Here is a 27,562-nt window from a genome sequence, read left to right as displayed (position 1 = left end):
GTATTTGCATGTATTTAATGCAATGTCTACTTATTTGGATATTATATCTTATTTGAACCAGTCAGAAAAGGTTTCAAGGTAGGGAGGGAAGCAGCAGAAGTTAAAAATAGGCAATTTGAGTCAAGAGAATTCCATACCCACTGTCCACACTGAAATCACAGCTATGTATGACACATGGCCCTGCTAAAGGGAAAAGAATTTGGGGACCCTTAAAAACTAGAAGGCGAAACACCAATGAGGTCTGCTCTATGGGATTCAGTCTTACTCGAGGACAGAGGCTTTTTCCAAACAAAACTCAAATGAAAAGACATCTAAATACAGAAGGGACAGAACAGACTTTCAGTATGGGCTCAAACTAAGCATAGTTTGAGGGCAGTTGGAAATAAACCCCCTTTGGGGATGTAAAACAGAAGGAATAGTGGAATTTCAACTTCCCCCTTTTCTGACAAACATCTAATACCTTCTAGGAGTCAAAATCCTTCTTACCAGTTTTATAAAAAGAAAGCAGATTTTCTCATTGACTTTTAAAATTAAAGTGTAGTTGATTTACAGAGTTGTACATATCTTTCCTGTACAGTGAACTGTAATCCACACACACACACACACACATATACATTCTTTCTTATATTCTTTGCCACTACAGTTTATCCCAGGAGACTGGATGTACTTCCCTGTGCTGTACATTAGGACCTCACTCTTTACTGATTCTAAATGTAGTTGTTTGCATTTACCAATCCCAAAGTCCCAGTCCATCCCTCCCCCCGCCCCTCCTTCTTGGCAACTACAAGTCTGAGTCCTGTGTCTGTGAGTCTGTTTCTCTTTTGTAGATAGGTTCATTTGCGCCCTATTTTAGATTCTACATGTAAGTTACATCATATGGTAATTGTCTTTCTCTTTCTGACTTACCTCACTTAGTATGATAGTCTCTAGTTGCATCCATGTTGCTGCAAATGGCATTATTTTCTTTTGGTGGCTGAGTAATATTCCACTGTACATCTATGTATCATATCTTCTTTATCCATTCCTCTGTCGATGCACATTTTGCTTGTTCCCATGTCTTGGCTATTGTGAACAGCGCTGCTTTGAACATAAGGATGCCTGTCTCTTTTTGAATTATAGTTATGTCTGGATTTCTTCCCAGGAACAGGATTGCTGGATCATATTTTAGTTTTCTGAGGACCCTCCATACTGTTCTCCATAGTGGCTGCACCAATTTACATTCCTATGAACAGCATAGGCGGGTTCCCTTTTCTCTCCACTCTCTCCAGCATTTATTATTTGTACACTTTTTAATGATGGCCATTCTGACCTGTATGAAGTAAATTTGACTAGTTTTGATTGGCATTTCTCTAGTAATCAGTGATGTTGAACATCTTTTCATGTGCCTACTGGTCATCTGTATGTCTTCTTTGGAGAAATGTCTATTATGGTCTTCTGCCCATTTTTTGATTGGGTTGTTTTCTTGTTTTTGAGTTGTATGAGCTCTTTATATATTTTGGAAATTAAGCCCTTGTCAGTCACATCATTTGCAAATATTTTCTCCCATCTGTAAGCTGTTGTTTGTTTGTTTTTTTTTAATAGTTTCTTTGGTTGTGTAAAAGCTTGTAAGTTTGATTAGGTCCCTTTTTTTGTTTGTTTCTGTTTTTAAGGAAAAGTAGATTTTTAAACAATTTCTGCAGAAATTTCTTCTATCCTTCTGTTTTCAAAATAATTCCAGAGACTGATCAGTAAGATTTTCAATGAAAATTTTTATTATGAAAAGTTACTGAGAATCATGATACTGAACAAATCATGAAAGTCTGACTTGTTCCAGGAGAATCAAGAGAGTAAGAACCAATCAAGAGAGTAAAACCCTGACAGTTGAATTTTTGAGGACTGTCAGAGTCCATGGGAGCATAACGACGCCCACATCTGGACTTGCAGTTTGACTTTTTTCTCCAAAGAAGCCATATAGTGAGAGCCATAGGCCACTGAAGTCCAGGAATCAACAAAGGCAATTTTCATTCACCTATGTCTTAGTAGAACGTAAGTGGTACAATGCGCTGTGCTCTGTTGCTCAGTCACGTCCTACTCTTTGCGACCCCGTGGACTGTCCACCAGGTTCCTTTGTTCATGGGCTTCTGCAGACAAGAATACTGGAGTGGGTTGCCACTTACTCCTCCAGGGGATCTTCCCAACCCAGGGATTGAACCTGCATCTCCTGCATTGGCGGGCAGGTTCTTTACCACTCAGCCACCTAGAAATCCTCAAGTAGTACAATGCCTAGCTCAAAAAGTACTTGTTGAATGAGTGCAAAATAAAAGAACAAAATATCCCCAAGAAAGGAGTGACAGTGACTCCAACACCATCCTCTGCCTGAGGCTGGACCCAACCATGCTACATAAATAGCATAGAAAAAATATTGTTCGTAGCAGTTGTATTTGTAATAGCCAGAAACTAGAAATAATCTCGATGCCCTTCAAAAGGTGGAAAGTTAAACTGCAGTATATCCATACTTCATGATACTAAGCAATAAAAAGAAACAAACTATAAATACACACAACTTGGATGAATCTCAAGGGAATTATACTGACTGTAAAAAAGCCAGTCCCAAAGGTTATATACTCCATAGTTCCATCTATATGGCATTCTTGAAATGGCAAAAATATAGAAATGGAAAGCAGAACAAAGGTTGCCAAGGGTTGGGAATGGGGCCAGAGGAGGAGAGGGAGATAAGGGCGAGGTGCTCGTGGGGCGAGAACGGATCAATGTCTTGGTAGTGATGGACACATGTGGTAAAACTGTACAGAACCTAACACATCCAGGTGTGTACAAGATTGCACACACACATGTAGTATTGTGTGAGTCACTCAGTCATGTCCAACTCTTTGCAACCCCATGGACTGTAGCCCACCAGGCTCCTCTGTCCATGGGATTCTGCATGCAAGAATACTGAAGTGGGTTGCCATTTCATGTAAAATTGGGGAAATCTGAATTGTATTGATGTCATTATCCTAGGTGTGATTATTATACTACAACTGTGCAAGATGTTATCACTGAGTGAAACAGGGTAAATGGTACACAGATCTCTCTGTATTATTTCTCATAATACATGAAAATCTATAATTATCATATAAAGTTTTTTAAAAAATCTTAAGCAATCTGTCCTCTCCCACCATCAACACCACCACCTGAGACTGTGTGTATGTTTAATACATGAAATCTTTTCTAACCACCTACATAGATCTCATCTATCTCTAAATACACCAACTGTTTTAACCACATAGTCTAACCCCCCTTCTTACATTAAGGACAGGTATTCCAGGACTCTTATCTCCTTAGAGGATAAAAGCTCCTGAGACAGGGCCCATGTTTATTTTATACCCTCTTGGTGCCTAGCACAATGTTGAACAAAGAGTTCCGTTCAGTTCAGTTGCTCAGTCATGTCCGACTCTTTGCAACTCCATGAATCACAGCACGCCAGGCCTCCCTATCCATCACCAACTCCCGGAGTTCACTCAAACTCACGTCCATCGAGTCAGTGATGCTATCCAGCCATCTCATCCTCGGTCATCCCCTTCTCCTTCTGCCCCCAATCCCTCCCAGCATCAGTCTTTTCCAGTGAGTCAACTCTTCGCATGAGGTGGCCAAAGTACTGGAGTTTCAGCTTTAGCATCATTCCTTCCAAAGAAATCCCAGGGTTGATCTCCTTCAGAATGGACTGGTTGGATCTCCTTGAGGTCCAAGGGACTGTCAAGAGTCTTCTCCAACACCACAGTTCAAAAGCATCAATTCTTCGGCGCTCAGCTTTCTTCACAGTCCAACAAAGAGTAGAGACTGAATAAAAAGGTTCTTAATAAATGAGCAAATGAATGAAGGAATGTATACATTCTCTACTCCTCACAGTAGAGCTGGATAAACCGGTAATTCACAATCCTTTTGTTTCGATTTTCTCAACTCTGAAAGGCCTGTAAATGCTGTGCCCCAACTTCTCCACCCTTACAGTCTACAGTGAGATTAAAGATCACCTCCCACTAAGCCTATAGTAGTAGCTGCATTGATTATTTGCTGTGTGATATGCCAGTTAATTTCTCTGAACCTCAGTTTTCCCGTTTGTAAAATGGGGGACACTACATATTTTTGCAAGTTTGCTAGGTGAATGAGATATAGTGTACATGAACAGCCTTGCTCAGTACCAACTGAGGAAGATGCTCAATAAATGTTTTTAGCCTTCCATAGATACTTCCAGGCACTAATGCCCACTTTGTCGTTCAAGTGAAGTGAAGTGAAAGTCACTCAGTCATGTCCAACTCTTTGCAACCTCATGGACTGTAGAGTCCACGGAATTCTCCAGGCCAGAATACTGGAGTGGGTAGCCTTTTCCTTCTCCAGGGGATCTTTCCAACCCAGGGATCGAACCCAGGTCTCCCTCATTGCAGGCAGATTCTTTACCAGCTGAGTCACAAGGGAAGCCCTTGTAGTTCAAAATGGTGGCCAAATTGGGAGATTGGGATTGATATATACACACTATTATATATAGAATGTTGTTTCGTTGCTAAATCGTCTCCAGCTCTTTGCAAACCCATGGACTATAGCCCGCTAGGCTCCATTGTCTATGGGATTTCCCAGGCAAGAATACTGGAGTGGGGTGCCATTTCCTTCTCCAACGGATCTCCCCAACCCAGGGACTGAACCTGAGTTTCCTGCATTGGCAGGCAGGTTCTTTACTACTGAGCCATCAGGGAAGCCCCACTGTATACAGAACAGATAATAAGAACCTACTGTATAGCACAGGGAACTCTACTCAACGTTCTGAAATAGCCTATATGGGAAAAGAATCTAAAGGAGAGTGGATAGATGAACTGCATAAGTGATTCACTTTGCTGTACACCGGAAACTAATACAATGTGGTCAATCAACTAAACTCCAAAAAAAATTTTTTTAATGTTAAAAAAAAAATGCTGGCTAATTCTTAGTAAGTTTATGTCTCTTCAATAAATAGTGTTTTATTCGCATAGCACCTTCCTCTAAAGATCAAACTTTAGCTCCATTTACAATGGCAAGAGTAACGTGGACAAAGTAAATGGAGACGGAGGATGGAGAAATGGAAGACCAGTTCAACTGGAAGATGACAAGGGGACTTACGGTAGTTGTTAGGACAGGATCAGTCCCGCTCCCTCAAAATCTCTCTGCAGAAGAAGGCTTCTCTCGGGCATGGCCTCCTCCCCTTGGTTTTATGCCTTGGTCCTTTCCAAAGGCAACATAGACAGTAGGGCGTGATACCCCGAAAGCCTACAGACCCTAAGAATACTGCGCTGGTGGTACTGAAGAGAAAGAGAAAGGGCTTCTGTTCATTTTCTCTTAAAGAGAAGTGTTTGTTTTCAGGGTAAGTCTATTGCTTCCTTCTCAAGACTGGGAGTGCCTTAGTCCATTCTTAGCCAGAGGGTGATAACTTCTCCCCTAAATATGCAGCTGTCTGAAAACATATTTGCTCTGGATGTGTCACTGGGTCATGAAGAGTTCTATGAGAAATACTTTACACATGGGTGTCTCCAAGCCCGAGCAGTGGAGATATTTGCTGACCCATAAGGCAGAGACAGCAAACAAAGGATATGGTCCCAGGGTCCAGGTTTCAAAATATACTGGGGTCACAGAGAGTCAGGCCTGACTTAGCAATTAAACACATACACATGCACACACACACTTGGATCAGTTGGTCAGTCATTTTGAGCCCTGACTATACACTTGTCCTTGGCTAGAAACTGAGGTCATTCATGACTGTGACAGAAGAAGGTCCCCTCCCGAAATGGAGCTCTTGATCTAATTCTGCATATTCACACATTTGTCTGACTTCCGCCATGATGATCTTGCATGGCATGACAGCATGTTTGTCAAAGCCAAGGACTTAAAAATAGAACATCTTTCCAAGCATATTCTCTGTAACCAGCAGAAGTATATGAAATACAGTGAATATAAAGAAATGTCAATGTCAGACAACAAACGTGTGGCATATCCCCTAGATTTCAGAGGAAAAAAAAAAAAGAATGTGCGGTCTAGAAGGATTATAAATCTTTAAAACTTTATGAGTTCTATTCTCTTCCTTATTAATTCAGTGAATAACAGTATTTACTCATTAAGTAATTACTATATACCAGGCAGTATACTGAGGCTCCCCCGGTGGCTCAGTGGTAAAGAATCTGCCTGCAGTGCAGGAGATGCAGGAGACCTGGGTTTGATCCCTGAGTCAGGAAGATCTCCTGAGGAAGAGCGTGGCAACCCACTCCAGTATTCTTGCCTGGAGAATCCCATGGGCAGAGGAGCCTGGCGGGCCATAGCTATAGGTCACAGAGTCAGACACAACTGAGTGACTTAGCACACACATACACACAGGCAGTACACTAAGCCTTCCAAAGATTCATCTCATTTAACCTCTAAAACAATCTCAAGAGTGATGCATGTAATATTTTTTCTATTTGAGAGATGAGGAAATGTCAGCTTAGAAAGACTAAGGATATAAAACCGGGCTCATCTGCTGAGAAGCAGTATTCTTGACTGTCACACTAAGCTACACTGCTCCAGGCTTGCTTGTTTTACTATTATTGATTGAGAGGGAAAAGTATATAGTACTGATCCTTCTAACATGTTAGGTTGCACCACACAAAACTGCCAATATGCAAATATTCTGATCCACAGAAATTACAACTTCACTTGTTCAACGTAATGTAAGAACAAGACCGAGAAGGACACGTCTTTCAATGCCTGGCCCAGCACAATCCCTAACTAGCTGTGAGACTTTGGGCAAATCACTAGTTTTCACTTGTCCCACCCCATAAAATGAAAAGATAGAGCTGAATTTGTCTCTAAGTTCCCTTCCAGCTCTATAATTACAAGTGAGGGAAGAAAAGCACCATAATTCATTTGTTCAACAATTATTTAAGTGACTACTACATGTCAGACACCGAGCTTTCCTTTCATTCTAAATTCATCTGCATTTTAAGGACAGCCTCCCAGTAGCTTCCTCTGATTCCTGGGCTCTCACACATTAGGGATGAAAACCCAGCTTGAGGATCCTTGCTTGCCTGCTATTTAGGGAAACTGGCCTGCGCCCTAGGGCAGGGGCCTCCAAGCTCTAGGATCTAATGCCTGATGATCTGAGGTGGAGACGGTATAATAACAATAGAAATAAAGTGCACAAGAAATGTAAGGCGGTTGAGTCATCCAGAAACCATCCCCTCTCCCCACTGGTCCGTGGAAAAACTGACTTCCATGAATCCAGTCTCTGGAGCCAAAAAGGTTTCAGGCCACTGCCCGAGGGTGCTGGCAGCTCCTGCCCCACCACAATTCTACAGCGGAAGAGAAAACCAAAGGACCTAGAAACTACTTCAGGGTGAAGAGATGAAGTATGGTGTGGCAGAAGAAATGGTAAGTGTGTGCAAATGTGTATCTTCCAAAACAAAGAACTCTCAGTAAGTATTCTGGCTCACAGCAATTTCCAGAAAACATTCTACTTCTTTCTGCACCTTACTTGCACACACCTCCCCCACAATGGGAGATAATCATCTTTTATACTTAAAAAAAAATCCAGAAGGAAGAGCACTTGAGCTGAAGAGAGTAATTGAGCATGGAGTCACAGCCTTTGCAATGATTAAGGACTGGTAATTCAGGATTACAGGAAAACACCAAAGGGCAAGCCTCAAGACATTGATTCAGCTCTGATCGCTACTCACTAGCATTGTGAGCCTGGATTCATCATTCAACCCGCCTCTGCCTCAGTTTCCTCATCTGTAGGATACAGACTGGAATACACAACCTCTAAGTTCCTTTCCTATCCTAAAGGTTGCCCAGCCCCTTATCATCTAAGTTGTTTCCATCTAATCTGCCACCTGTTCCCTTGTGCACCGTCCACTGTGGACATAGCAAACAGCTGTTTTCCAACACGCCTACAACAGCTCTTCAAATAATACTTAAAGACTCTTATGTGAGCCCACTCCAATCTCTTGCTTCAGGCTTAAATCAAAGTCCCAGATGAAGTCATGTGGTTAGCAAGATGTTGGGAGTAACTCCTATGGGGTCACAGATCTAAACTTCGAGCTCGTAAATGAGGGAATACATGCGACAAATAGCAGTTGGCCTCCCCGATTTCTTGAAACTGAGAAAGACTCATAACTCCCAACCTTGTTCCCTAGGAACCCTACCGGCTGTTACAGGAATACAAAAGCTGCAGGAGAGGATTAATAACCATGCTGACAGTCTGGCTGAGATGGAACCCACACACAGCGTCACTGGTGAATTCTACAGGAAAGATTACTATGTGCTAAATTTGGGGATGTACCAGAAAGAATCAGAGGCCAGATGAACGGGGTCCAATGGCGGGGACAGTCTGCTCCAGTGAAAGCCTGTTGTTCTGTATGTTAGGCTCTGAATCACTGAAAAAGACCGAACTCACATGGAAAAACAAGACACCAACGGAGCCTCTAGCCACTCCAAATCAGAGGTGACCCTGGGCTCTACCTATTGTTTAGCTGCTAAGTCATGTCCAACTCTTTTGCAACTCTATGGACTGTAGCCCGCCAGGCTCCTCTGTCTGTGGGATCCTGCAGGCAAGAATACTGGGGTGGGTATCCATTCCCTTCTCCAGGGGATCTTCCCTACGCAGAGATCGAACCCGAGTATCCTGCATTGGCAGGCAGATTCTTTACCACTGAGCCACCAGGGAAGCCAGGGCTCTACCAGTAGAGCTCCCCAAACCCTTCCGGGATAGATTAGAAAGGGTTATCAGACAGGGCAGCGGAGGCCAAAGCCACATATCCTTTGCCCTTTCCTGTGCTATTCCCAGTCAGGGCTGCTCATTTCTCTCTTAACCTGCAGCTCAACTTTCTAATCCAAACCATCTCTAAATGGGGCTCCCATGAAATGTGTCAGTTTAAGTACCTTAAAGTCTCCAGAAGGACTTTTCCTCCTCCTCAAACAAGTACCTTTTAGAAACAATAAACCAAAGAATCAAAATGATTTCACGGAAGAAGTAATCACAAAAGTTAATTGTTAATAAACAGCTTTCCACCTGCACAGATTCTTAGTGTCAGAATTTTTATTACATCTGTTTTTCATTACAAAACACGAATATTTATCAGGAAGAAAGTAACTTGAGAACTGTTATTAGTCAAATTCTATGTTTTGGAGATGAGCAGTTTTCTATTTTCTCTTCAGGGGTTTTGAATTATAAACCTTCTCCAAGAGACAGACGTGGAGAAGTTTCAGCCACATCAAATTTTCAAAACATCCATGAAATGTAAACTGATATATCTCATAACTGATGTTTTATAAACCTGTCCCTAAAAATCAAGGGCATGCTCTCGACACTTTCTGTCATGGAAATTGTTCCAACAGGCAAATAAACAGGCATTTCCATGGTTAGGGCCTCACAGTTGTCATACTGTTTAGTTCTGCACAAATGAAAACTCCTATTACCAAAAAAAGGTTAGAGAATCTGTGGCTGGAATCTGGCAAGCAATGGCATTTCCACATTGTTTTAGTCAGCACACTCTCTCAATGCAAATATGAACCCCACAAAATAGTCAATTAAAAATAACCATGTGGTCTGAAAAACAAGTGCAGCGAAACTGGAAACATGTCCAAACGGGAAGTTTATGCTTTGCCATCTTTAATTAATGATGCTGTGAAACTCATTAGAGAAAAGAGCTCACAGTTCCTCAACTCCCATGCTCCAATGACTTGAAAACGCATATTCAACTCTAAAAGACAACAAAACAAGCAATATCTCCCATTTCCTCAGGGTCACAGAAGAGACTTTCATATCACAAAATTCAGAAGAATCCAGATTCTCAACTAGGGGTCATGTCTCTCCATGAACTGGTTCCCCCAGGGAGGGAACTTGAGTTTATAAAGTCTTTCCTGCTTGTTTGAGCTTGATTTCTACTATTTGCCTGGTATTTGAGGGAAGAAAAAAAAATAACATGTTAGGCAGGAAAGTATAAAAAGACTCAAACATGAATTTTCATTTCTTTCAAATAGTTGTTAAGGTTTATATAGACCTAAAAGAAAAAAGCAGAATTTCTAGAAATTGCTCCAGGAATTCATGGAAAGAAATACCTTTCACCTGTACTCTAAATAAAAAAGCAAAGAAACAACAAGAAATAGATGGCCTTTCAAAATGTCTAGGATTCCTCAAACGACTTGTGACAAGGGTACCAGGACATTCAATGGAAAAAGGACAGTCTTTTCAACGAATAATGCAGGGAAAACCTCATACCCACATGCAAAATAATGAAGTTGGGCCCTTACCTAACACCACATACAAAAATTAACTCAAAATGGTTCAGAGACCTAAATATAAGACCTACAACATATACTTCTTGGAAGAAAACATTGGACAAAAGCTTCAGGACATTGCATTTGGCAGTGACTTCTTAACTGTGACACCAAAGGCACAGGCAACAAAAGAAAAAAGTAGACAAGTTGAAATTCACGAAAATTTCAAAGTTTTGTTCATCAAAACACTATCAACAGAGTAAAAAGGCACCCCACAGAATGGAAAAAAAATCTGAAAATCATGTATCTGATAAGGAATTAACATCCAAAATTTACAAGAGAACTCCTAAAACTCAACAACAAAAAAGCCAACTCGATGAAAAATGGGCAAATGACTAGACGTTTCTCCGAAGAAGATACATAAATGGCCAGTAAGCACATGAAAAGATACCTGACGTCACTAATCACTAGGGAAATGAAATTAAACCTGCAATGAGATACCACCTCACATCCATCAGAATGGCTACTATCAAGGAAAAAAAAAAAAGTGGTGGCAAGGATGTGGAGAAATTAAACCCTTGTGCAGAGCTGGTGGGAGTACAAAATGGTATCGTTTCTGTGAAAAACAGTATGGCAGTTCCTCAAAAAATGAAAAGTAGAATTACCACATGATCCAGCAATTCCACTTCTGGGTATATACCCAAAAGAACTGAAAGCAAGGTCTTAAAGAGATCTTTATACATCTGTATAAAGCAGCATTTACACACATTGACAGCAGCATTTTTCACAACAGCTAAAACGTAGAAGCAACCCAAGTATCCACTGATGGATAAACAAAATGTGGTAAGTTATAATTTTACCATAAAATGTGGTAAATCTGTGTACAAAATATAATGGAATGTTACTGAGCCTTTAAAAGGCAGGGAATTTTGATATATGCTACAATATGGGAGATCTTTGAGGAAATTATGCTAAGTGAAATAAACCAGTCACAGAGAGAAATACTGTGTGATGCCACCTACATGAGGTGCTGCTGCTGCAAAGTCCCATCAGTTGTGTCCGACTCTGTACGACCCCATAGACGGAAGCTCAGGATAATCAAGTCACAGAAGCAGAAAGCAGAATGTGGTTGCCAGGGGTAAGAATACAGTGGGGCGTCCCTGGCGGCTCAGTGGTAAAGAATCTGCCTGCCAATGCAGGAGACAGGGTTTGATCCCTGGGTCTGCAAGACTCCGTGCAGGAGGAAATGGCAACCCACTCCAGTTTTCTTGGTTGGAGAATCCCACGGACAGAGGATCCTGGTGGGCTACAGTCCAGAGGGTTGCAAAGAGTTGGACACGACCGAGTGGCAGAGCGCACACACACAAGAATAGGGTGAAATGAGGACTTATTGTTGAATGGGTACAGAATTTCAGTTTTATAAGATGGAAAGAGTTATGGAGATGGATGGTGGTCATGGTTGCACAACACTGCCAATGTGTTTGATGCCACTGAACACTTAGAAAAAGTTAAAATGATAAATTTTTGTGAATTTTACCCCAATAAAAAAATTGGGGAAAAATATTTAGGTTCCTATTCCTTTATAATATGACTGAAGAGAGGTTAGTGGCTGCTCTTTGGTATCCACATTTACATTTCAGAATTACCACTCACATGTGACCTTGGGCAAGCTACATAGCCTCTCTGCATTTTAGCTTCCTCACTGGTAAAATATCTACTTAAAAATATGACCTGTGGATTAGATGGGTCTGTATGTGTAAAGCATTTAGTCTTGGATAATAAATACTAAGTACTAGCTGCTATTATTATTACCTCCACCACTAAATCTATGCTCAGCATCACAAATAAAGTCTCATCCCCCAAGAAGCCATTTGTATTCCATTCTCTGAAATGATGATGGCCTGGCCACAGGCTCAACATCTGATCTAAAAAAAAGAGAATCTTCCCTTCTTCAGCAGAAGCACACGAATGGGAACTGGGGCCCAAGTTACTCCATCCGTTGGACAGCAACAGAGGTAAGACACTTGCCCCCAATTGTATTTATTCAACAAATGTTAATTGTGTTCCTTGTCAGTGCTCACACTCAGTACTTTGTACTATACTGTAGAGTCCAAGGCCTTGTTTCCTTATTGAAATACGCTAATCATCCAAAAGCATGTTACATGAAAAACATTTCCCAAGATGAAACTAACAAGACTAGGGCACCCCAAATTACTCCATTTCTTTTTAAAAATTCATTTCATTATAGTTGCTTTACAATGTTTAGTTTCTTCTGTACATCAAAGTGAATCAGCTATATGTATGCATACATCTTCTCTTTCTTGGATTTCCTTCCCATTTAGGTCACCGCAGAGCACTGAGTAGAGTTTCCTGTGCTATACAGTAGGTTCTCTCATTGGTTCTCTATTTTACAGGTAGCATCAATCGTGTATGTACGTCAATCCCAGTCTCCCAATTCATCCTACCCTTAGCGTCCATACATTTGTTCTTTATGTCTGTTTCTGCTTTGCAAATAAGATCTATACCATTTTTCTAGATTCCATACACACATGTTAATACGCTGATATTTATTTTTCTCTAACTTACTTCATCTATATGACTATTTCTAGGTCCATCCATGTCTCTACAAAGGACCCAATTTCATTCATTTTTGTGGCTGAGTAGTATTGCATCGTGTATTTAAAATCACCCATTTCTATTTTCCTTCTTATAGTTCTATTCTTTAAAAAAAAAAAAAAAAAAAGCTCTCACTTAAAGAATTAACTTATAGTTGCCGAGGGGAAGGGGAGAAGGGACAGTTAGGGAGTTTGGGATAGACGTGCACACTGCTATATTTAAAATGGGTAACCAATAAGGTCTTACTGTATAGGACAGGGAACTCTGCTCAGTGTTATGTGGCAGCCCGGATGGGAGGGGAGTTTAGGGAAGGATAAATACATGTATAGCTGAATCCCTTTGCTGTCCACCTGAAACTATCACAACATTGTTAATCAGCTATACTCCAATACAAAATAAAAATTTAAAAAAAGCCTCTCCATTTACTTTCAAATTTAATAAAGCAGGTTGTTCCCAGATATGTTTTTGAGCAAAACTGTCGGGAAGAAAGACTTTAGTCACACATGCTCTGAAACTGACAAAACAACAGAGCAGGCTATGTCTGCCCACCACCCATTCACGGACTGAAGCACACGCCCGGGCCACGTGAACACCATCAGGACAGTCCCCCTGCTGCAAGCCCCGCAGGACCCTGGAAAGGCAGCTCAAAGCCTAGGGCATGCACAGAAGCCATCATCACCAGGGAAATTTCCTCTTTCCCCAAACCTTCCAGCTAGGCTCCAGAAGATAAAACTTCTCAAAACACTGACCGAGGTCCAGGTAAGATTTAGCCATTTAGGGACTCCAATGGTTAAGGATCTGCCTTGCAATGTAAGGAATGTAGGTTCAATACCTGGTGAGGGAACTAAGATACCACATGCCTCAGGGCAATCAAGCCCATGCATGACGCATGGAAGATCCTGCAACTAAGACCAAATAATAAATATTTTAAAAAGAAATATTTAGCCACTCATAAATGAGCTGATATAATGATTATTATAATTGAAGTCCCACCATTGTGTTCTGGCAGGACAATGGAAAAAGAAAAAGTACATAGGCTTGAATTCCAGGGTTACAGGGACTATGTGACTCTGGTTTCATTTTTGTTTTCATTAACTAAATTGTACAGCTGAAAATTCCCACCTTTGAGAAAATGATTCATATTAAGCATCTAGCTGATGTCCCACACCATAGCATTTCAATATTATGGATGCCTTGTCTACCCCTTATTTTCAGGCAGGAAAAATGTCCCAAGGCACTCAACTCCTAATTTAGAAGAATCATAAGAATGGGTGGATTCCGGGCTAATATCGCCGCTAGTTTTTCTAAAAGCCTAGTCCAATAAATAACATTTTTAAGACAGTACTTGAGATGTTATGAAAAAAATCAAACCTCCTCCAATACTTCTTTCTCACCCAAATTTTACAGAGACAACCAAGAAGGTTTCAGCTTTACCCTGCAGAGCACCATGTACATGCACATCCCATATGCAAGCAGTCTTAAGAAGTGGGTTCCCCTCTTACGTAAGAAGCTGAAACCTCTCTGAAACTTTAATAACTCTGAACTTTTAGCCAAAAAAACCCACAAAAAACCAAAGGATTGGTTCTGCATTTGTGGCATTTCATGGTGTGTTGAGGGTATTCTCAAGACCAGCCCCAGGTTCTTGACGGTTCAGTGTGGGGACTCACAGGGCAGCGTACACGTCATCCCCACGGTCATGGTTTATTACAATGAAAGGGTACAAAGCAAGATCAGCAAAGACTAAAGCTAGATGAGGTGAAGACTGGTAAAAACCAGCCATGGGCTTCCAAGAGGCCTATTTCAGCTGAGTCATACACACAAGTTGTGACAACATGTGTGAAATGTTAACCAGGGAAGCTCATTAGAGAGTTAGTGCCCAGGGGCTTTTACTGGGGACTGGTCAACATGGATTCCCTTTGGCTGGTGTGTACCCAAATTCCAGACTCCCAGAAAGCAAGCAGGTCCTCGGCGTATACTACATTGTTGCACAGTTTAGGTACACTGAGTGCTGGGGAAAGAGTAAGTGGTGGGAACCCTTCTGAGATCCAGGTTCCCAGATACCAGTCAAAGACCAGCCTTGCAAGCAGGCATTTCTAAGGACAAGCAGTCTCAGGCTCGCTATGTTAATCATTTCCTGCAGTCACAAACCAAAACCCCAGATATCTAACTCATAACTACCCTCTGACCACTAAATTCCTATAGCCAACCGACATACTGAAATTCTTTTTAAAAAGTGAATATAACTTAGGGTTTCAAAATATATTCTTTCAGCATATTTGGACTGTGTCAGCCTGCTGGGTTCCAGGCTTTAAGGAAATACCAGCAAGTCCCAGCCCTCTAAGAAATTTCAGACCAATAGGGAAGATAAGATGAATACACAAAGAATGCTAACACAAGGTGGTGTGTGATGACGACCATAAGAGAGGTGGAAGCCAAACACTAAACCAGCCAGAGAAGGGAGAAAAACTTCCTGCTGTGATGAACCAGGAAGATTTGGGTAAGAAATACCACAGGGCTGCAGATTTTAGGACAGGTAAGATTTGAGAGTAAGTGGCAGGGTTGGGAAGAGCTCAAGAAGAGAAATAAAAGTATCATTTCAGGCACAGACAGGAAGCTATGTGAACAATGCACAGAGGCTGCTGTAGGGAAAGGGAAACATGGTCTGATTGGAAGATTAGGTTCATAGAAGAGGACAGTGAAAGATAAGACTCTAAACAGAAGTCAGAAAGACAAATATTGCATATTAACATGTATACATGGAATCTAGAAAAATGGTACAGAAGAACTTATTTTCAAGGCAGAAACAGAGACAGACATAGAGAACAAATGTATGGATACCAAGGTGGGAAGAGAGGGTGGCATGAATTGGGAGATTGGGATTGACATACATACACTACTATAGCACAGGGAGCCTGCTCAATGATCTGTGGTGATCTAAACAGGAAGGAAATCGAAGGAGGAGTGGATGGATGTATATGTATAGCTGATTCACTTTGTTTACAGCAGAAACTAACACAACATTGTAAAGGAACTGTGTGTGTGTGTGTGTGTGTGTGTGTGCGCGTGTGTGTGCAGTCACTCAGTCATGTCTGACTCTTTGCAACCCCATGGGCTGTAGCCTGCCAGGCTCCTCTGTCCATGGAATTCTCCAAGCAATAACACTGGAGTGGGTTGCCATCTTCTACTCCAGGGGATCTTCCCAACCCAGGGATGGACTCTTCATCTCCTGTATTGGCAGGCACATACCCCACTAAAAATCAGAACAATCTAAAACACGGGTCTCAAATGTAGACTGAAGGAGATTGTCTTTTATGCTGTGGGGAGTCTGTGTGTGAGTTTTTTTTTTTTTTTTTCCCAGTTTTATATTCTTAACATTTATTTTTCTAAATTTTATTTTATTTTAAAACTTTACATAATTGTATTATTTTTGCCAAATATCAAAATGAATCTGCCACAGGTATACATGTGTTCCCCATCCTGAACCCTCCTCCCTCCTTCCTCCCCATACCATCCCTCTGGGTCGTCTCAGTGCACTAGCCCCAAGCATCCAGTATCGTGCATCAAACCTGGACTGACGTTAGTATACATGAAGGAGAGGACTGACTGTAATCAAAAGGGCTAAGGCTTTTGCAGTAGTTCTCCCAAAAGTCAGAGAGCTGGGAGGTACAGAGAGGTGAAACATAAATGTTGCTCTCGATGGGAGCAACATCGAGAAGGAAGCAGTAACAACGCTCCTCAGAAGATGCAGGAATCAAACAAGACTCAAAACTCTCAACTTCGGTATTAGCACATTCAACCAGGAGTGCCTGAAGGGCAGCCAGGTTAAAGGTAAAAAGTATTTTTACAGTAAAAAAGAGCCGGGCAGAGAATTCAGTGAAGTATCTAGAACTCTGATGGAGAAGAGGAACCAGGGCTCAGGAAGGAGGTCGTGGCTAGAACGGCGTATGTGGAAGAAGCCAGCTTAGAGGATCAGCTGGAGCAGAGGAGAAGCCACACACTGAACGTGTCGAGCCCAGAGCTGTGAATTTCATCAGCCTCAAGCAAACATGACTGAGCTCTTAGGCTTGGCAGAGAGACGGCACTATAAACTCAAGCATATCCACTCACACACAACTAAGAAGCACTCTGGGACCAGAATACCTCAATTCGAATCCTGACTCTACTATGTATTATTAGCTTTATGATCTGAGACAAGGTACTTAACCTCACTGCCCGGATTTCTCATCTATGAAATGGGCTTAATAGTAGTACCTATCTCATAAAGTTGTGATGAGGACTCAATGAGCTAATTCATGAAAAGAGTTTAATGCAGTCTCTCTGGCACACCGTGAGTGTTCAATAATTGTTGGCCATTATTAGTATCTTATTTGAGTCTCACTGTCATGTTATGAGATAAAGTCAGGCAATCATTACCATCTCCATATTACTAATAAGGCAACTAAGGCTCAGAGAGGAAACGCTTGCCCAGTCTTCACACGGTGAAGAATACAGGCTAGGATTTCATGAAGTCTAGTCTCCTTAATGAGATGGACAAATCTCTCCAAGCTCAGCCCACTCCCTACCTCACTGGCCTCTGTTCTGGCCAAGCTTGCCTTATACATGAAACTGTGCCCGCCACACTAGTTCCTGGGCCTCTTAACTTCCTGACCCGTCTTCATCTCTTAAGCCTCTTCTCAAGTATCACCTCTTCCAGGAAGCCCTTGGTACTTGCTCCCACTTCCCTCTTACCACTCACCTCTCTCAATGCTCATATCTGATTATTAACACCACAATGTATGCAGTTATAGACCAATGCTTTCCTCACTGGACTCTGAGCCTGAACAATCTCTGGCACACTAAATACCGAGTATTTGCTGAATGAATGAACTCTAAGTCTGATATTCTTTCCCTCAGAGCATGTGTGTGTGCTAGTGGCTCAGTCGTGTCTGACTCTTTGCAACCCCATGGACTGTAGCCCACCAGGCTCCTCTGTCCATGGGATTTTCCAGGCAAGAATACTGGAGTGGGTTGCCATTTCCTCTTCCAGGGGGTCTTCTGGACCCAGGGATCGAACCTGGGTCTCCTGGATCACAGGTGGATTCTTTACCATCTGAGCCACCAGGGAAGCCCCCAAAGGATACTGTCCCTTTATCAACAAATGCGCACTGTTTAATAATAGTTTAAAAAGAATACCAACAAAATTGCAAAGACCAACCAATCCTACTGTTCTAAACATGTAGTCATTCACTACCTCTAGGTAGTGAAGCACGCATGTGCACGTGCACGCACACACACACACACTTTTCAGAGCTGGCCATTCTCACCCACGGCTCATCTGTCTGGGTGCCTGTGGTCTCAGAGGAGACCGAACCTGCCTCTATCAAAGATTCCTCCCTCTGCCTGATTATCCCAGTGAGAAGAACCTGGGACATGGCGCTTGAAGGAAGACAGGTTCAAAGTTCTCACCTTCCAGAAGCCCAAGGTGAGGCGCCCCTGGGAGGTGAACGTGGGCATCTCACCCCCTGTGTACCACCCGTCAGCCTGAGACTTGGTACCAGTCCCCGACAGGTCAGAGACTGACCTTGGGGAAAAGATTAGCAGAGAGAAAAAGCGAGCAGACCCACTCCACCCGCAGTTCCACAAACACCAGGTGGACACCTGTGCCCAGTTCCATGAACATCTGTCCCCGGAGCCTTCTTACAGGCGGAGCCGCCTCCTCTCCACGCCCCCGGCTCGGGCCACCACCTGGTTCAGGTGGGAAGCGGGCAATCCTTGCCACATCTCGGCACCCCTGGCAACCACGGCTGATCCCCCCAGGGGCTCCTCCCTGGGGAACTCCCGGGATGTGTCAGGTTCTCCCTCTGGCCTGTGTAAAGCAGACAACACTTGGTCAACATAAACAGAGACCTAGAAACATACAAACACACACCCGTGTGTGCTGCTGTCTGACGCTGATGGCTTGGGGAAAAGGGCCACTCAGTTTCTTGCGATTTGCCCACAGATAAGGGTTTTTGTGGCCCATGCCTCCCTGCTCCTCCCCCGCCAGGAAACTCAGAGACTGTTAACCACAGTGGTGCCTGATGAGCACAAGAAATTCTGCAAAGCACTAACCAAATTCAGCGTGTACTGGCTGTCAACAATTTGCAGAACTTCAATTCTGGAAATATGGAAAAGGGCCGTAAACGTTCTTTCTGGGGCCAAGCCTCAATCATTTTGCCAAAAGCGAACCCAGGTTCTTATTTTAAAAGTGGTAAATGCTTAGCTCCAAGGCAGGACATGGGCTTCCCTGGTGGCTCAGCTGGTACAGAATCTGCCTGCAATGCAGGAGACCTGGGTTTGATCCCTGGGTTGGGAAGATCCCTTGCAGAAGGGAAAGGCTACCCACTCCAGTATTCTGGCCTGGAGAACTCCATGGACTATACAGACATGACTAAGAGTCAGACACGACTAAGAGACTTTCACTTCACAAGGAAGGACATATTTATCATTTATGGAATTACTGATCTCCAGTGTGGTCCAGTCCATAGGTTAGTATATGACATTACCATTTTTCAACACATATATGCCTTCCTAAGGCAGTGGTTTTGTCGCTAAGTTGTGTCCAGGTCTTGCGACCCCATGAACTGTAGCCCACCAGGCTCCTCTTCCCAGGCAAGAACACTGGAGTGAGTTACCATTTCCTTCTCCAGGGTATCTTCCTGACTCAGGGATTGAACCCCCGTCTCCTGCATTGCAGGCAGATTCTTTACCATCTGAGTCACCAAGGAAGCCTTATACCTTCCTACAGAAGTCCTGAATTAAATAGCAGTACCATTCTCTATCAAGTACCTTTTACCAAAAGCTTTAAAATATCTTATCTGTACCCACAAGTCCAAACAAGAGTCCCTTCTAGCAACCTCAAATCCACCTTTCAAACTTTGAACAGTGTTACTATTCTAAAATCTAGTTATTTCACATACAATATTGAGATACTTCCATTAGTTCCTTGCTGCCTCCAAGATAAGGAGAAAGTTTTAGACCACTGTTGGGTGGGCACCAGCCCCCCACATTAAATAAATGATCTCATTTAATCCTCTGAACAACTTTGTGAGGCAGGTCTGATCACTGACATTTTACAGACACATTAAGGAAATGGTGATAAGGTCTCAGGATGCACCCCTCAACATGTCCCAAGACGGTAGACCTAAAACAACCCTAGAATCCATTCTATCAAGAATCAAAGAATTAAACTGAAAACCAAGATCCTTTGTCTCTTTTTCTCTTTTCTTCTTTTCCCATTTAGGTTATTACAGAATATGGAGCAGAGTTCCCTATGCTATATAGAAGGTATAGATAGTAGGCATAAGCTATATAGTAGGTCCTTGTTGGTTATTTTAAACATAACAGCGTGAGGGACTTCCCTGGTCCAGTGGTTAAGAGTCCGCCTGCCAACACAGGGGACATGGATTCGATCCCTGAGGCAGGAAGAGCTCACACGCGGCGGGGCAAGCTACACTGCGCACCGCGACCACTGAGCCCCTGCTCCGCAAGAAGAGAAGGCCCCCGATGAGAGGAAGAGAAGCCCCCACGCACCACAAATAGAGAAGGCCCACGTGTAGCGCCCACGCAGCAACCAAGACCCGGCACAGCCAAACAGAAACGAACCAATAAAAATGCGTACATGTCAATCCCAAGCGCCCAGTCCACCCGTCCCTGCTACCCTTCCCCCTCGCCCCCGCCCCCGTAACCATAAATTCATTCTCCAAGTCTGTGAGCCAGGCTTTTTATTACTAAAACCCAAATGATTAGCCTAAAACCAGCAGGGGTGAAGATTCTGCCCTAAAGAATCTAACGCGCCACAGTTCATTCCTCCTAGTGCAGATGGCTGGCGGAGGGGTTGAGGCACGGATCTGACGGAGCGCCTTGGCTTGGCCAGGGGTCCGGCCCCTGCCCTCAGCCTCACAGCCCTGGGTTTTAATCATCTGACTCAGCCAGCGGCAGCAGACCCCAGGCGCCTGTGGCTGTGAGTAATGGCGACACAAGACACATCTGTCTGATCAGAAGCTGATGGTGTCAGTTACACCAGGGGTTACAGTAAAACAATGCTCTACAAGGGAAACAAGAACGCCTACTCGCCCCAGAGCTAAGCAATGCCCTTGTTTCTCCAACTCACAATGCGAACTTGTGGTACCATTTACTAGCTCTTATACCCCTCTCTCGAATATGCTTTGATGCACTTACAGAAAGAGAACTTACCTAGGAATAATAAAGCAAATCTGTTTCCACTGCTACTGCTAAGTCACTTCAGTCGTGTCCGACTCTGTGTGACCCCAGAGATGGCAGCCCACCAGGCTCCCCTGTCCCTGGGACTCTCCAGGCAAGAACACTGGAGTGGGTTGCCATTTCCTTCTCCGATGCATGAAAGTGGAAAGGGAAAGTGAAGTCACTCAGTCGTGTCGGACTCTTAGCGACCCCATGGACTGCAGCCTACCAGGCTCCTCCATCCATGGGATTTTCCAGGCAAAAGTACTGGAGTGGGATGCCATTGCCTTCTCCCTAGTTGTTGCAAAATGTCTACAAAGTCATGACATCAGGAAACGCTTTTATTCTGGCCTCTAATCTCTCACACCGTTATGAGGGATAATGCATAGGAAGGTGGTTTTGCTTCTTAGCAAAGTGGTAAGTGCTTCTTATACCGAATTTCAAGATTTCATTTCAGAAGAGTGACTCATTCATTCTTCCCTTTGTTCATGTATTAATTCATTAAAAACACTTCATTAAATTCCCATTGAGTGCCGGGAAACTGGATGCAGAATTAAATCAGAGACTTCAAGCCCTTAGAGGGTCAGTTTTTCCCCAAATTGGGCTTTTCATCTCCACGGTATTCCAGCCACACCCGGCATGTGCTCCTCTCCTCTCTTCCTTCCTCTCTGCCTCAACCATTCCTACAGTTCTGAGTGCTGCTCGCTCCCACTTTCTGCATTAGTCCTCAGCCAGGACCAAGTACCCACGGTGGTGGTGGTGGTTTAGTAGCTAAGTCGTGTCCGACTCTTGCAACCCCATCGACAGTAGACTGTCAGGCTCCTCTGTTCATTGGATTCTCCAGGCAAGAATACTGGAGTGGGTTGTCATTTCCTTCTCCAGGGGATCTTCCCAACCCAGGGATCAAACCCAGGTCTCCTAAATTGCAGGCAGATTCTTTACCAACTGAGCTATGAGGGAAGCCCAATACCAGGGGCTACCAGACAAAAGTACTGTATTTAGTGATTTCAGAAGTGAGTGGGAGTGACACGCACGGCCTTATCAACATAAATAACCTGTTTTCATCATACTTCTGTTAACCAGAAGTGGTCCCAAAGCAGTTCTCCCTTCTATAATCTGAGGAAGTTCTAGATTAAGAGTTTAACAGATAGATGAGCAGAAACAACTCTCCCCTCGATGATCTGCAGACCATGTGTTCTCCATGAGGGCAGTCAGCTGGGGAGACACTCGGAAAATCATGAGAGGGCCCTGAAAGCAACGGGAAGTGGAAGCACTTTCTGACCCCTGATTTATCTGTGTAAGTAATGCGTGCTAACTGATAGTACCAGTGGAGCTCCTATCTGATTCATCCAGATGCAGTCATTCTCTACCAAGCTTCTATCTGGGCAAATGTGAATGGAAAATAACCCAGAATCATAGACATTTATGGGTGGGCTTCCCAGGCAGCACTAGTGGTAAAGAATCTCTCTGCCAATGCAGGAGATGCATGAGATGCAAGTTCAATCCCTGGGTCAGGAAGATCCCCTGGAGTAGGAAATGGCAATGCACTCCAGTATTCTTGCCTGGAAAATTCTATGTACCAAGGAGCCTGGCAGGCTACAGTCCATGGGGCCGCATAGAGTCGGACAAACTGAGCGACTAAGCAGCGAGTAGCAGTACAGATATTTAAGACTGGAAAGAACTTCAACTGGTCCAACTCCTTCATTTTATAGATTTAAAAAAACTGGGACTTTCCTGATGGTCCAATGGCTCAGACTCCTTGGTCCCAATGCAGGGGGCCCAGGGTTCTATCCCTGGTCAGGAAACCAGAACCCACAGGCCACACTAAGATTCTGCACCGCCAAATAAACAATCTTTCTTAAAAAAAAAAAAAAAAAAGCAAGAATCAGGGAGAGGACCTGAGTAACCCTGGATCTCACAGCATGTCCACGAGCCAGGCAGAAGCTGAGCCATCGGCTTCCCAAGGCAGAGCCCGTTCCGCTGCCGGGAACTGGTGCCTGCCCGTGAGTAGCCCGACTGCAGGAGCTGCTGCTGTCCTCGGGTACACCTCACCTCTCCAGCTGCTCTCACGGCCTCCCCTCAGCACACCTGGACCTTGCCTTAGGCAGTGAGAGCCAGCCCTCGGGAGCCCTGCACTCCCTGTGCAGAGGAACAGCTTCCTAGCATGGCAAGCCTGTTTTGACTCTGTGAGAAGGGCTGTGTTCTGTCTTTCTCTTCAGGATTGTGATGAAGACTAGTGAAATGCCAGCCATCCAGGAATCCTATATTCTCTGCAGAAAACAGTAGGGATCCAGTAGAGAGTCTGCATCACAATTAAGTCCTACGGATGTGAACCCCAAGAGTTGGAGCCCAGCATTTTATAAAGGCCAACAATGCTTTTGCCCAACCTTCAAGTTAGCTTCAATTGCATACACATTGACAGGCAATTCAGATAACAAACAACATTTGTCCTCCTAATGACTTTGGTGGAGAAAAATCAAGCAGGTGTCTCAATTTATGAAAGGAAAAGCTCGTTCACAAAAACTACCCAAAGCCATACAGGTACTAAAATGCAATGTTGGAGCAATGACCTTATCTACAGCTCCCTCCTCCCCACTGGGCAATTTAGCTTTAGAATTTTCTGCTCACATGTTCCAGGTCAACAACAGTGAAGACCTACGTTTTCGGTTACACCTGAGACATTCAAGATACCTGAGCCACGTAAGGAGCACAGCTTGACCCCATAACCTCAGCAGCAGCCCCGGCTCACAGGCGCTTGTACTGGAAACTAAACGACACAGGGGAACCCCAGGGGGCGAACTTTGGGGTTCACAAAAGGAGTAACCTTTATGACGGCTTTAATTATTCAAAACGACTTGAAATGGCTCTTAGCTTTGACAATAATAGAGTCAAAAGTAAGGGTTATATTTTCATTTTTTTAAAAATGTACTTGTATAGATGCAGAGAAAGATATGAAAGGCTACATTAAGTTTTGCATTAGTTGTCTCTGAGTACAGATGTATTACTGTTATTAATGCTAATATAGTGCTTAGCTAATGCTAAGTTTTGCATTAGTTGTCTTAAATGTATTAGATGTATTAAAGAAAAATGTCTTTATCTTTTTCTACAATGAACAGGTACAGTTTGGATAATAAGAAAACAAACAGTAATGATCTCACTTTTATGGAGAATCTTAAAAAAGCTAAACTCCTAGAAACAGAGTAAAATGATGGCTGCCAAAGGCTGGGGAGTGGGGGAAATGAGGAGATATTGGCCAAAGAATACAGATTTCCAGTTATAAGATGAGTAAGGTCCGAGGATCTAACATACAGTATGGTGACCACAGTATGTATTACATACTTGAAAGTGGCTAAGAGTAAACTGCAAACATCCTCACTGCAAGAAAAATAGGAGCAACATAGGCACATATAACATCATCATGTGCACACCTTAGACTTATGCAGTGTTGTATATCACTTGTATCGTAATAAGACTGGGGGGAGGGAAAACAATGATTGTTTTTATTTTTTAAATATGTTCTTCACTCCGAAAAATGGGAAAAGAGGTAATCATCACAGAAGGTTGAGAAGCTCTATTGCTGTGAACCAAGTGAACAGAAAATGCAAACAATACTTAAAGCCCCGAGACCAGAACCTTTGCCCTGCTTCTCCACTTGGGTCCCCTCAGCCCCCAAGAATATAAAGCAATACGCCAGGGCACCAATTTTACACAAATATTTTGGGGAAAAAAACTATATACAAATATTTGTATATAAAAAAACAAACCTAACAAGCATATGGAATCACATAAAAACTGCATAAAACCTTAAAACCATTTTCAAGCTTGCTGGGGCCCATCTGAACTACATACCCCAATGCACAGGAGCACTTGCCAGGCTTTTTTGCTATTGGAGACTTTTTTATGGAGAAGTCTGGGAAGCTGGAACACGAAGAGTACCATCCTATTTTCCCCTCTTCTTGAAAGAGCAGAAACTTGATTAAAACTAAGTCATTTTTCCAGTTCACTTTTTAAAAAGTCAAATTTGTCTTCATCCACTATCTTGAAAACTCCATTACAAAACAGGTGCCAGTCAACATATTACCAGGGTAGTCTGTAAGCCCACAGGGGCACAATTCACCTACCTTCCTCACCTGAGGAGGAAAACAATCTGGCCTGGCATCCTAGGGTTCTGAGGATGGTGGGGGCCCCGGGCTGCCACTGCCCACTTCTGCAGGACGGCAGACCACTCTGCACAACGTGCTAATTCATTCATTCCACAAATGTTTATTGAGCAAAGCCTGAGAAAGGCCTTTCAGTGGACAGTGGGATCATTCACAACCCAACGGTCAGGTCTAACGGATCAGCTGTGGACAATCAATCTTTCATTAGACCTCAAACCACCTCTAGGATAGAGCAAACAGGGCTCCCACCCCATCCAGGCACCAGCAGCTGGGCGGGATCAGGCAGGGGCGTTCTGGAAGGGGGCTGCCGCTGGAGAGCCTAACGCATCCCAGATTCCCACCAGAATGACCGGAACCCTCGCACCTTAAGTGACATAACACCTCCAAAGTGCTTTGAGTGGCGCCAGGCACCTCGTGTGAGCTCAGTAACAGTCATTTCTGCTGTTACTATGCCAATTCGCCCTTACTCATAGAGCACCAAAAAAAAAAGGCGGGGTGGGGGGGGCGGGTGGAGAACACAGGTTTTCGAATCAGAAAGATTGGATTTGAATCCCAGCTTGGCCATTTACTAGCTATGTGACTAAGGGAAGCAAGTTTTCTGAGCCTCAGTTTCTTATCTGTAAAATGTAGTAAATACCAGTATCCTAGCCCTCACATAGCTCAGAGAGAATTAAGGATATGTTGTTTTACACAACAAAGAGTATCTGGCCCATAAGGGCTCCCATAAAGTCAATCCTGCCACCTCCATGGCCCCTTCCTCTGCTTCTGATGGGCCCTGGAATCTAGTAAAGGGCTACAGGGCAGAGGGAAAGAGACGGGAGAGACCCGCAGGGGACCTTCTACAGAAACCCACCAGGGCCCTCTGCTCCGCTCAGCTCTCCTCCCCTGGGTGGCGCCTCCATCCTGCAGACACCTGCCTGCCTCGCTGGGAATGCCTGCCAAGAGGACAGGAAGCTGAACAGCAGTTGGAATCCATCCCGCCTTCCAGAGTGTGTGTGTCTGTCTGTCTGGGGCTTCCTCTGCACATCCCCGCGTGGTGGAGGCTGGCAGCATGATTCATAGTCTCTTCTTATCTCTGCTTCCATCTCAACCCAGAACCCAAGCCCTGGAGCCTGCTGGTCACAGACCAACAATAAGTGAAAACGAGGACTTTTCATGCAGACAGGAAGGGAGCCCCCTCGAAGTCAAAGGGGCTTTACAAAGGGAGGCGGGAGGAAAGGGAAGCGGGAGGAGGCGGGGTGGGGGCAGAAACAGGGGCCCACTTCCTACAGGCTGGTGGAGCCCGCTGTATTGGCTGCTGAAGCAGTTGGTTTCTCCACTTTGAAAAGACGATAAAGCCCATTCCTGTAATACACAACTCAACCGCGGGACAAGGGCTGGGTGCAGACAGAGAACTCCAAAACAAACGTGCTTGTTTTCCAAGCAGAAACCATCGGCTCCCAACTCGCCCTCCCCAGCCCCCACCTGTAGGTAGGTCCTAACGCCCCACCGTACCCCACCTGAGCAACCGAGGGGCAGCCTGCAGACAGGTCCACCCAGCAGCCGGCCCCAAGCTAAGCTCAGTCCTCGAAAGCCCAAGGAACCGCCGCCCACCCGAGCACCTCGGCCTCCCGGAGACTCGCCCCCCGGGCACTAGAGTTGGCTCTTCAGCGAGTGGGAGACTAAGCAAGGGCGCTTGCCGGACGCCCCAACGAAGGGCAGCGCGTTTCAGAACTCAGAACCAAAAAGCATCACACCACAGCAACTCCCTCATTTAAAAGAGGCGGAGCCAGTATCAGGGAGGGAAAGAGAACTCCCCGAGGTAACACAGCCAGCGGGCTGGACCGGCTCCGGGGAGGCACAGGCAGGCGGGCGACGAGAGCATCTCGCCGCTCCCCGCGTCATCTCGGCTCCAGACCCCGGGCGGGTAGTACACACCCCGAACCCCACTCCGGGCCTCCCCCAACCCCGGCGCGGCGCGCTGCGTTACCTTCCTCGGAACTGGACGCTGCGCGCCTCCTCTCCCGCGACGGGGTGCAGGCGGCTCTGCCCCCCGCACTCGCCCGGCGATCCAGGTACCGCCCGGCAGCTGTCCGCACAGGGCGGCGCGTGCGAGCTCCTGGGGCGGGCGCGGGGGCCACTCCCGGACGCGCCGGCCAATACCTCCCCGCCCGCCCCGCGCCCCGCCCCGGCCCGGCCCCCGCGCGTGGGCTCGGGCCTTCTCTCCCGCCCTTCTCTCCACCCCTCTCCGCCCCTCTCCTGTTTAATTCTCTCCCCCTGGGCTGCACTTCTTGGCCTCCATCTCAGGCGTAACTTACCCCGAAACAACTTTTTCACTT

At 44.5% G+C, this 27,562-nt stretch overlaps 1 protein-coding gene across 4 annotated transcripts in view; it reads right to left on the bottom strand.

Annotated features, from left to right (window-relative positions):
- Positions 1-27,353, bottom strand: part of SYTL2 (synaptotagmin like 2) — a 120,087-nt gene extending 92,734 nt beyond the window's left edge. For 3 of the 4 annotated variants that reach the window (XM_070365239.1, XM_070365242.1, XM_070365241.1), the window contains exon 1: positions 27,214-27,353. The gene's annotated coding sequence lies outside the window, so the exon portion shown is untranslated. The remainder of the gene's footprint in view (positions 1-27,213) is intronic. The other variant, XM_070365240.1, reaches the window with a different exon arrangement.
- Between the last annotated feature and the right edge of the window lie 209 nt (positions 27,354-27,562).

This window comes from Bos mutus, chromosome 29, assembly GCF_027580195.1.
Source record: "Bos mutus isolate GX-2022 chromosome 29, NWIPB_WYAK_1.1, whole genome shotgun sequence".
NCBI lineage: Eukaryota > Metazoa > Chordata > Mammalia > Artiodactyla > Bovidae > Bos > Bos mutus.
This window is presented reverse-complemented; position numbering and strand designations above follow the sequence as displayed.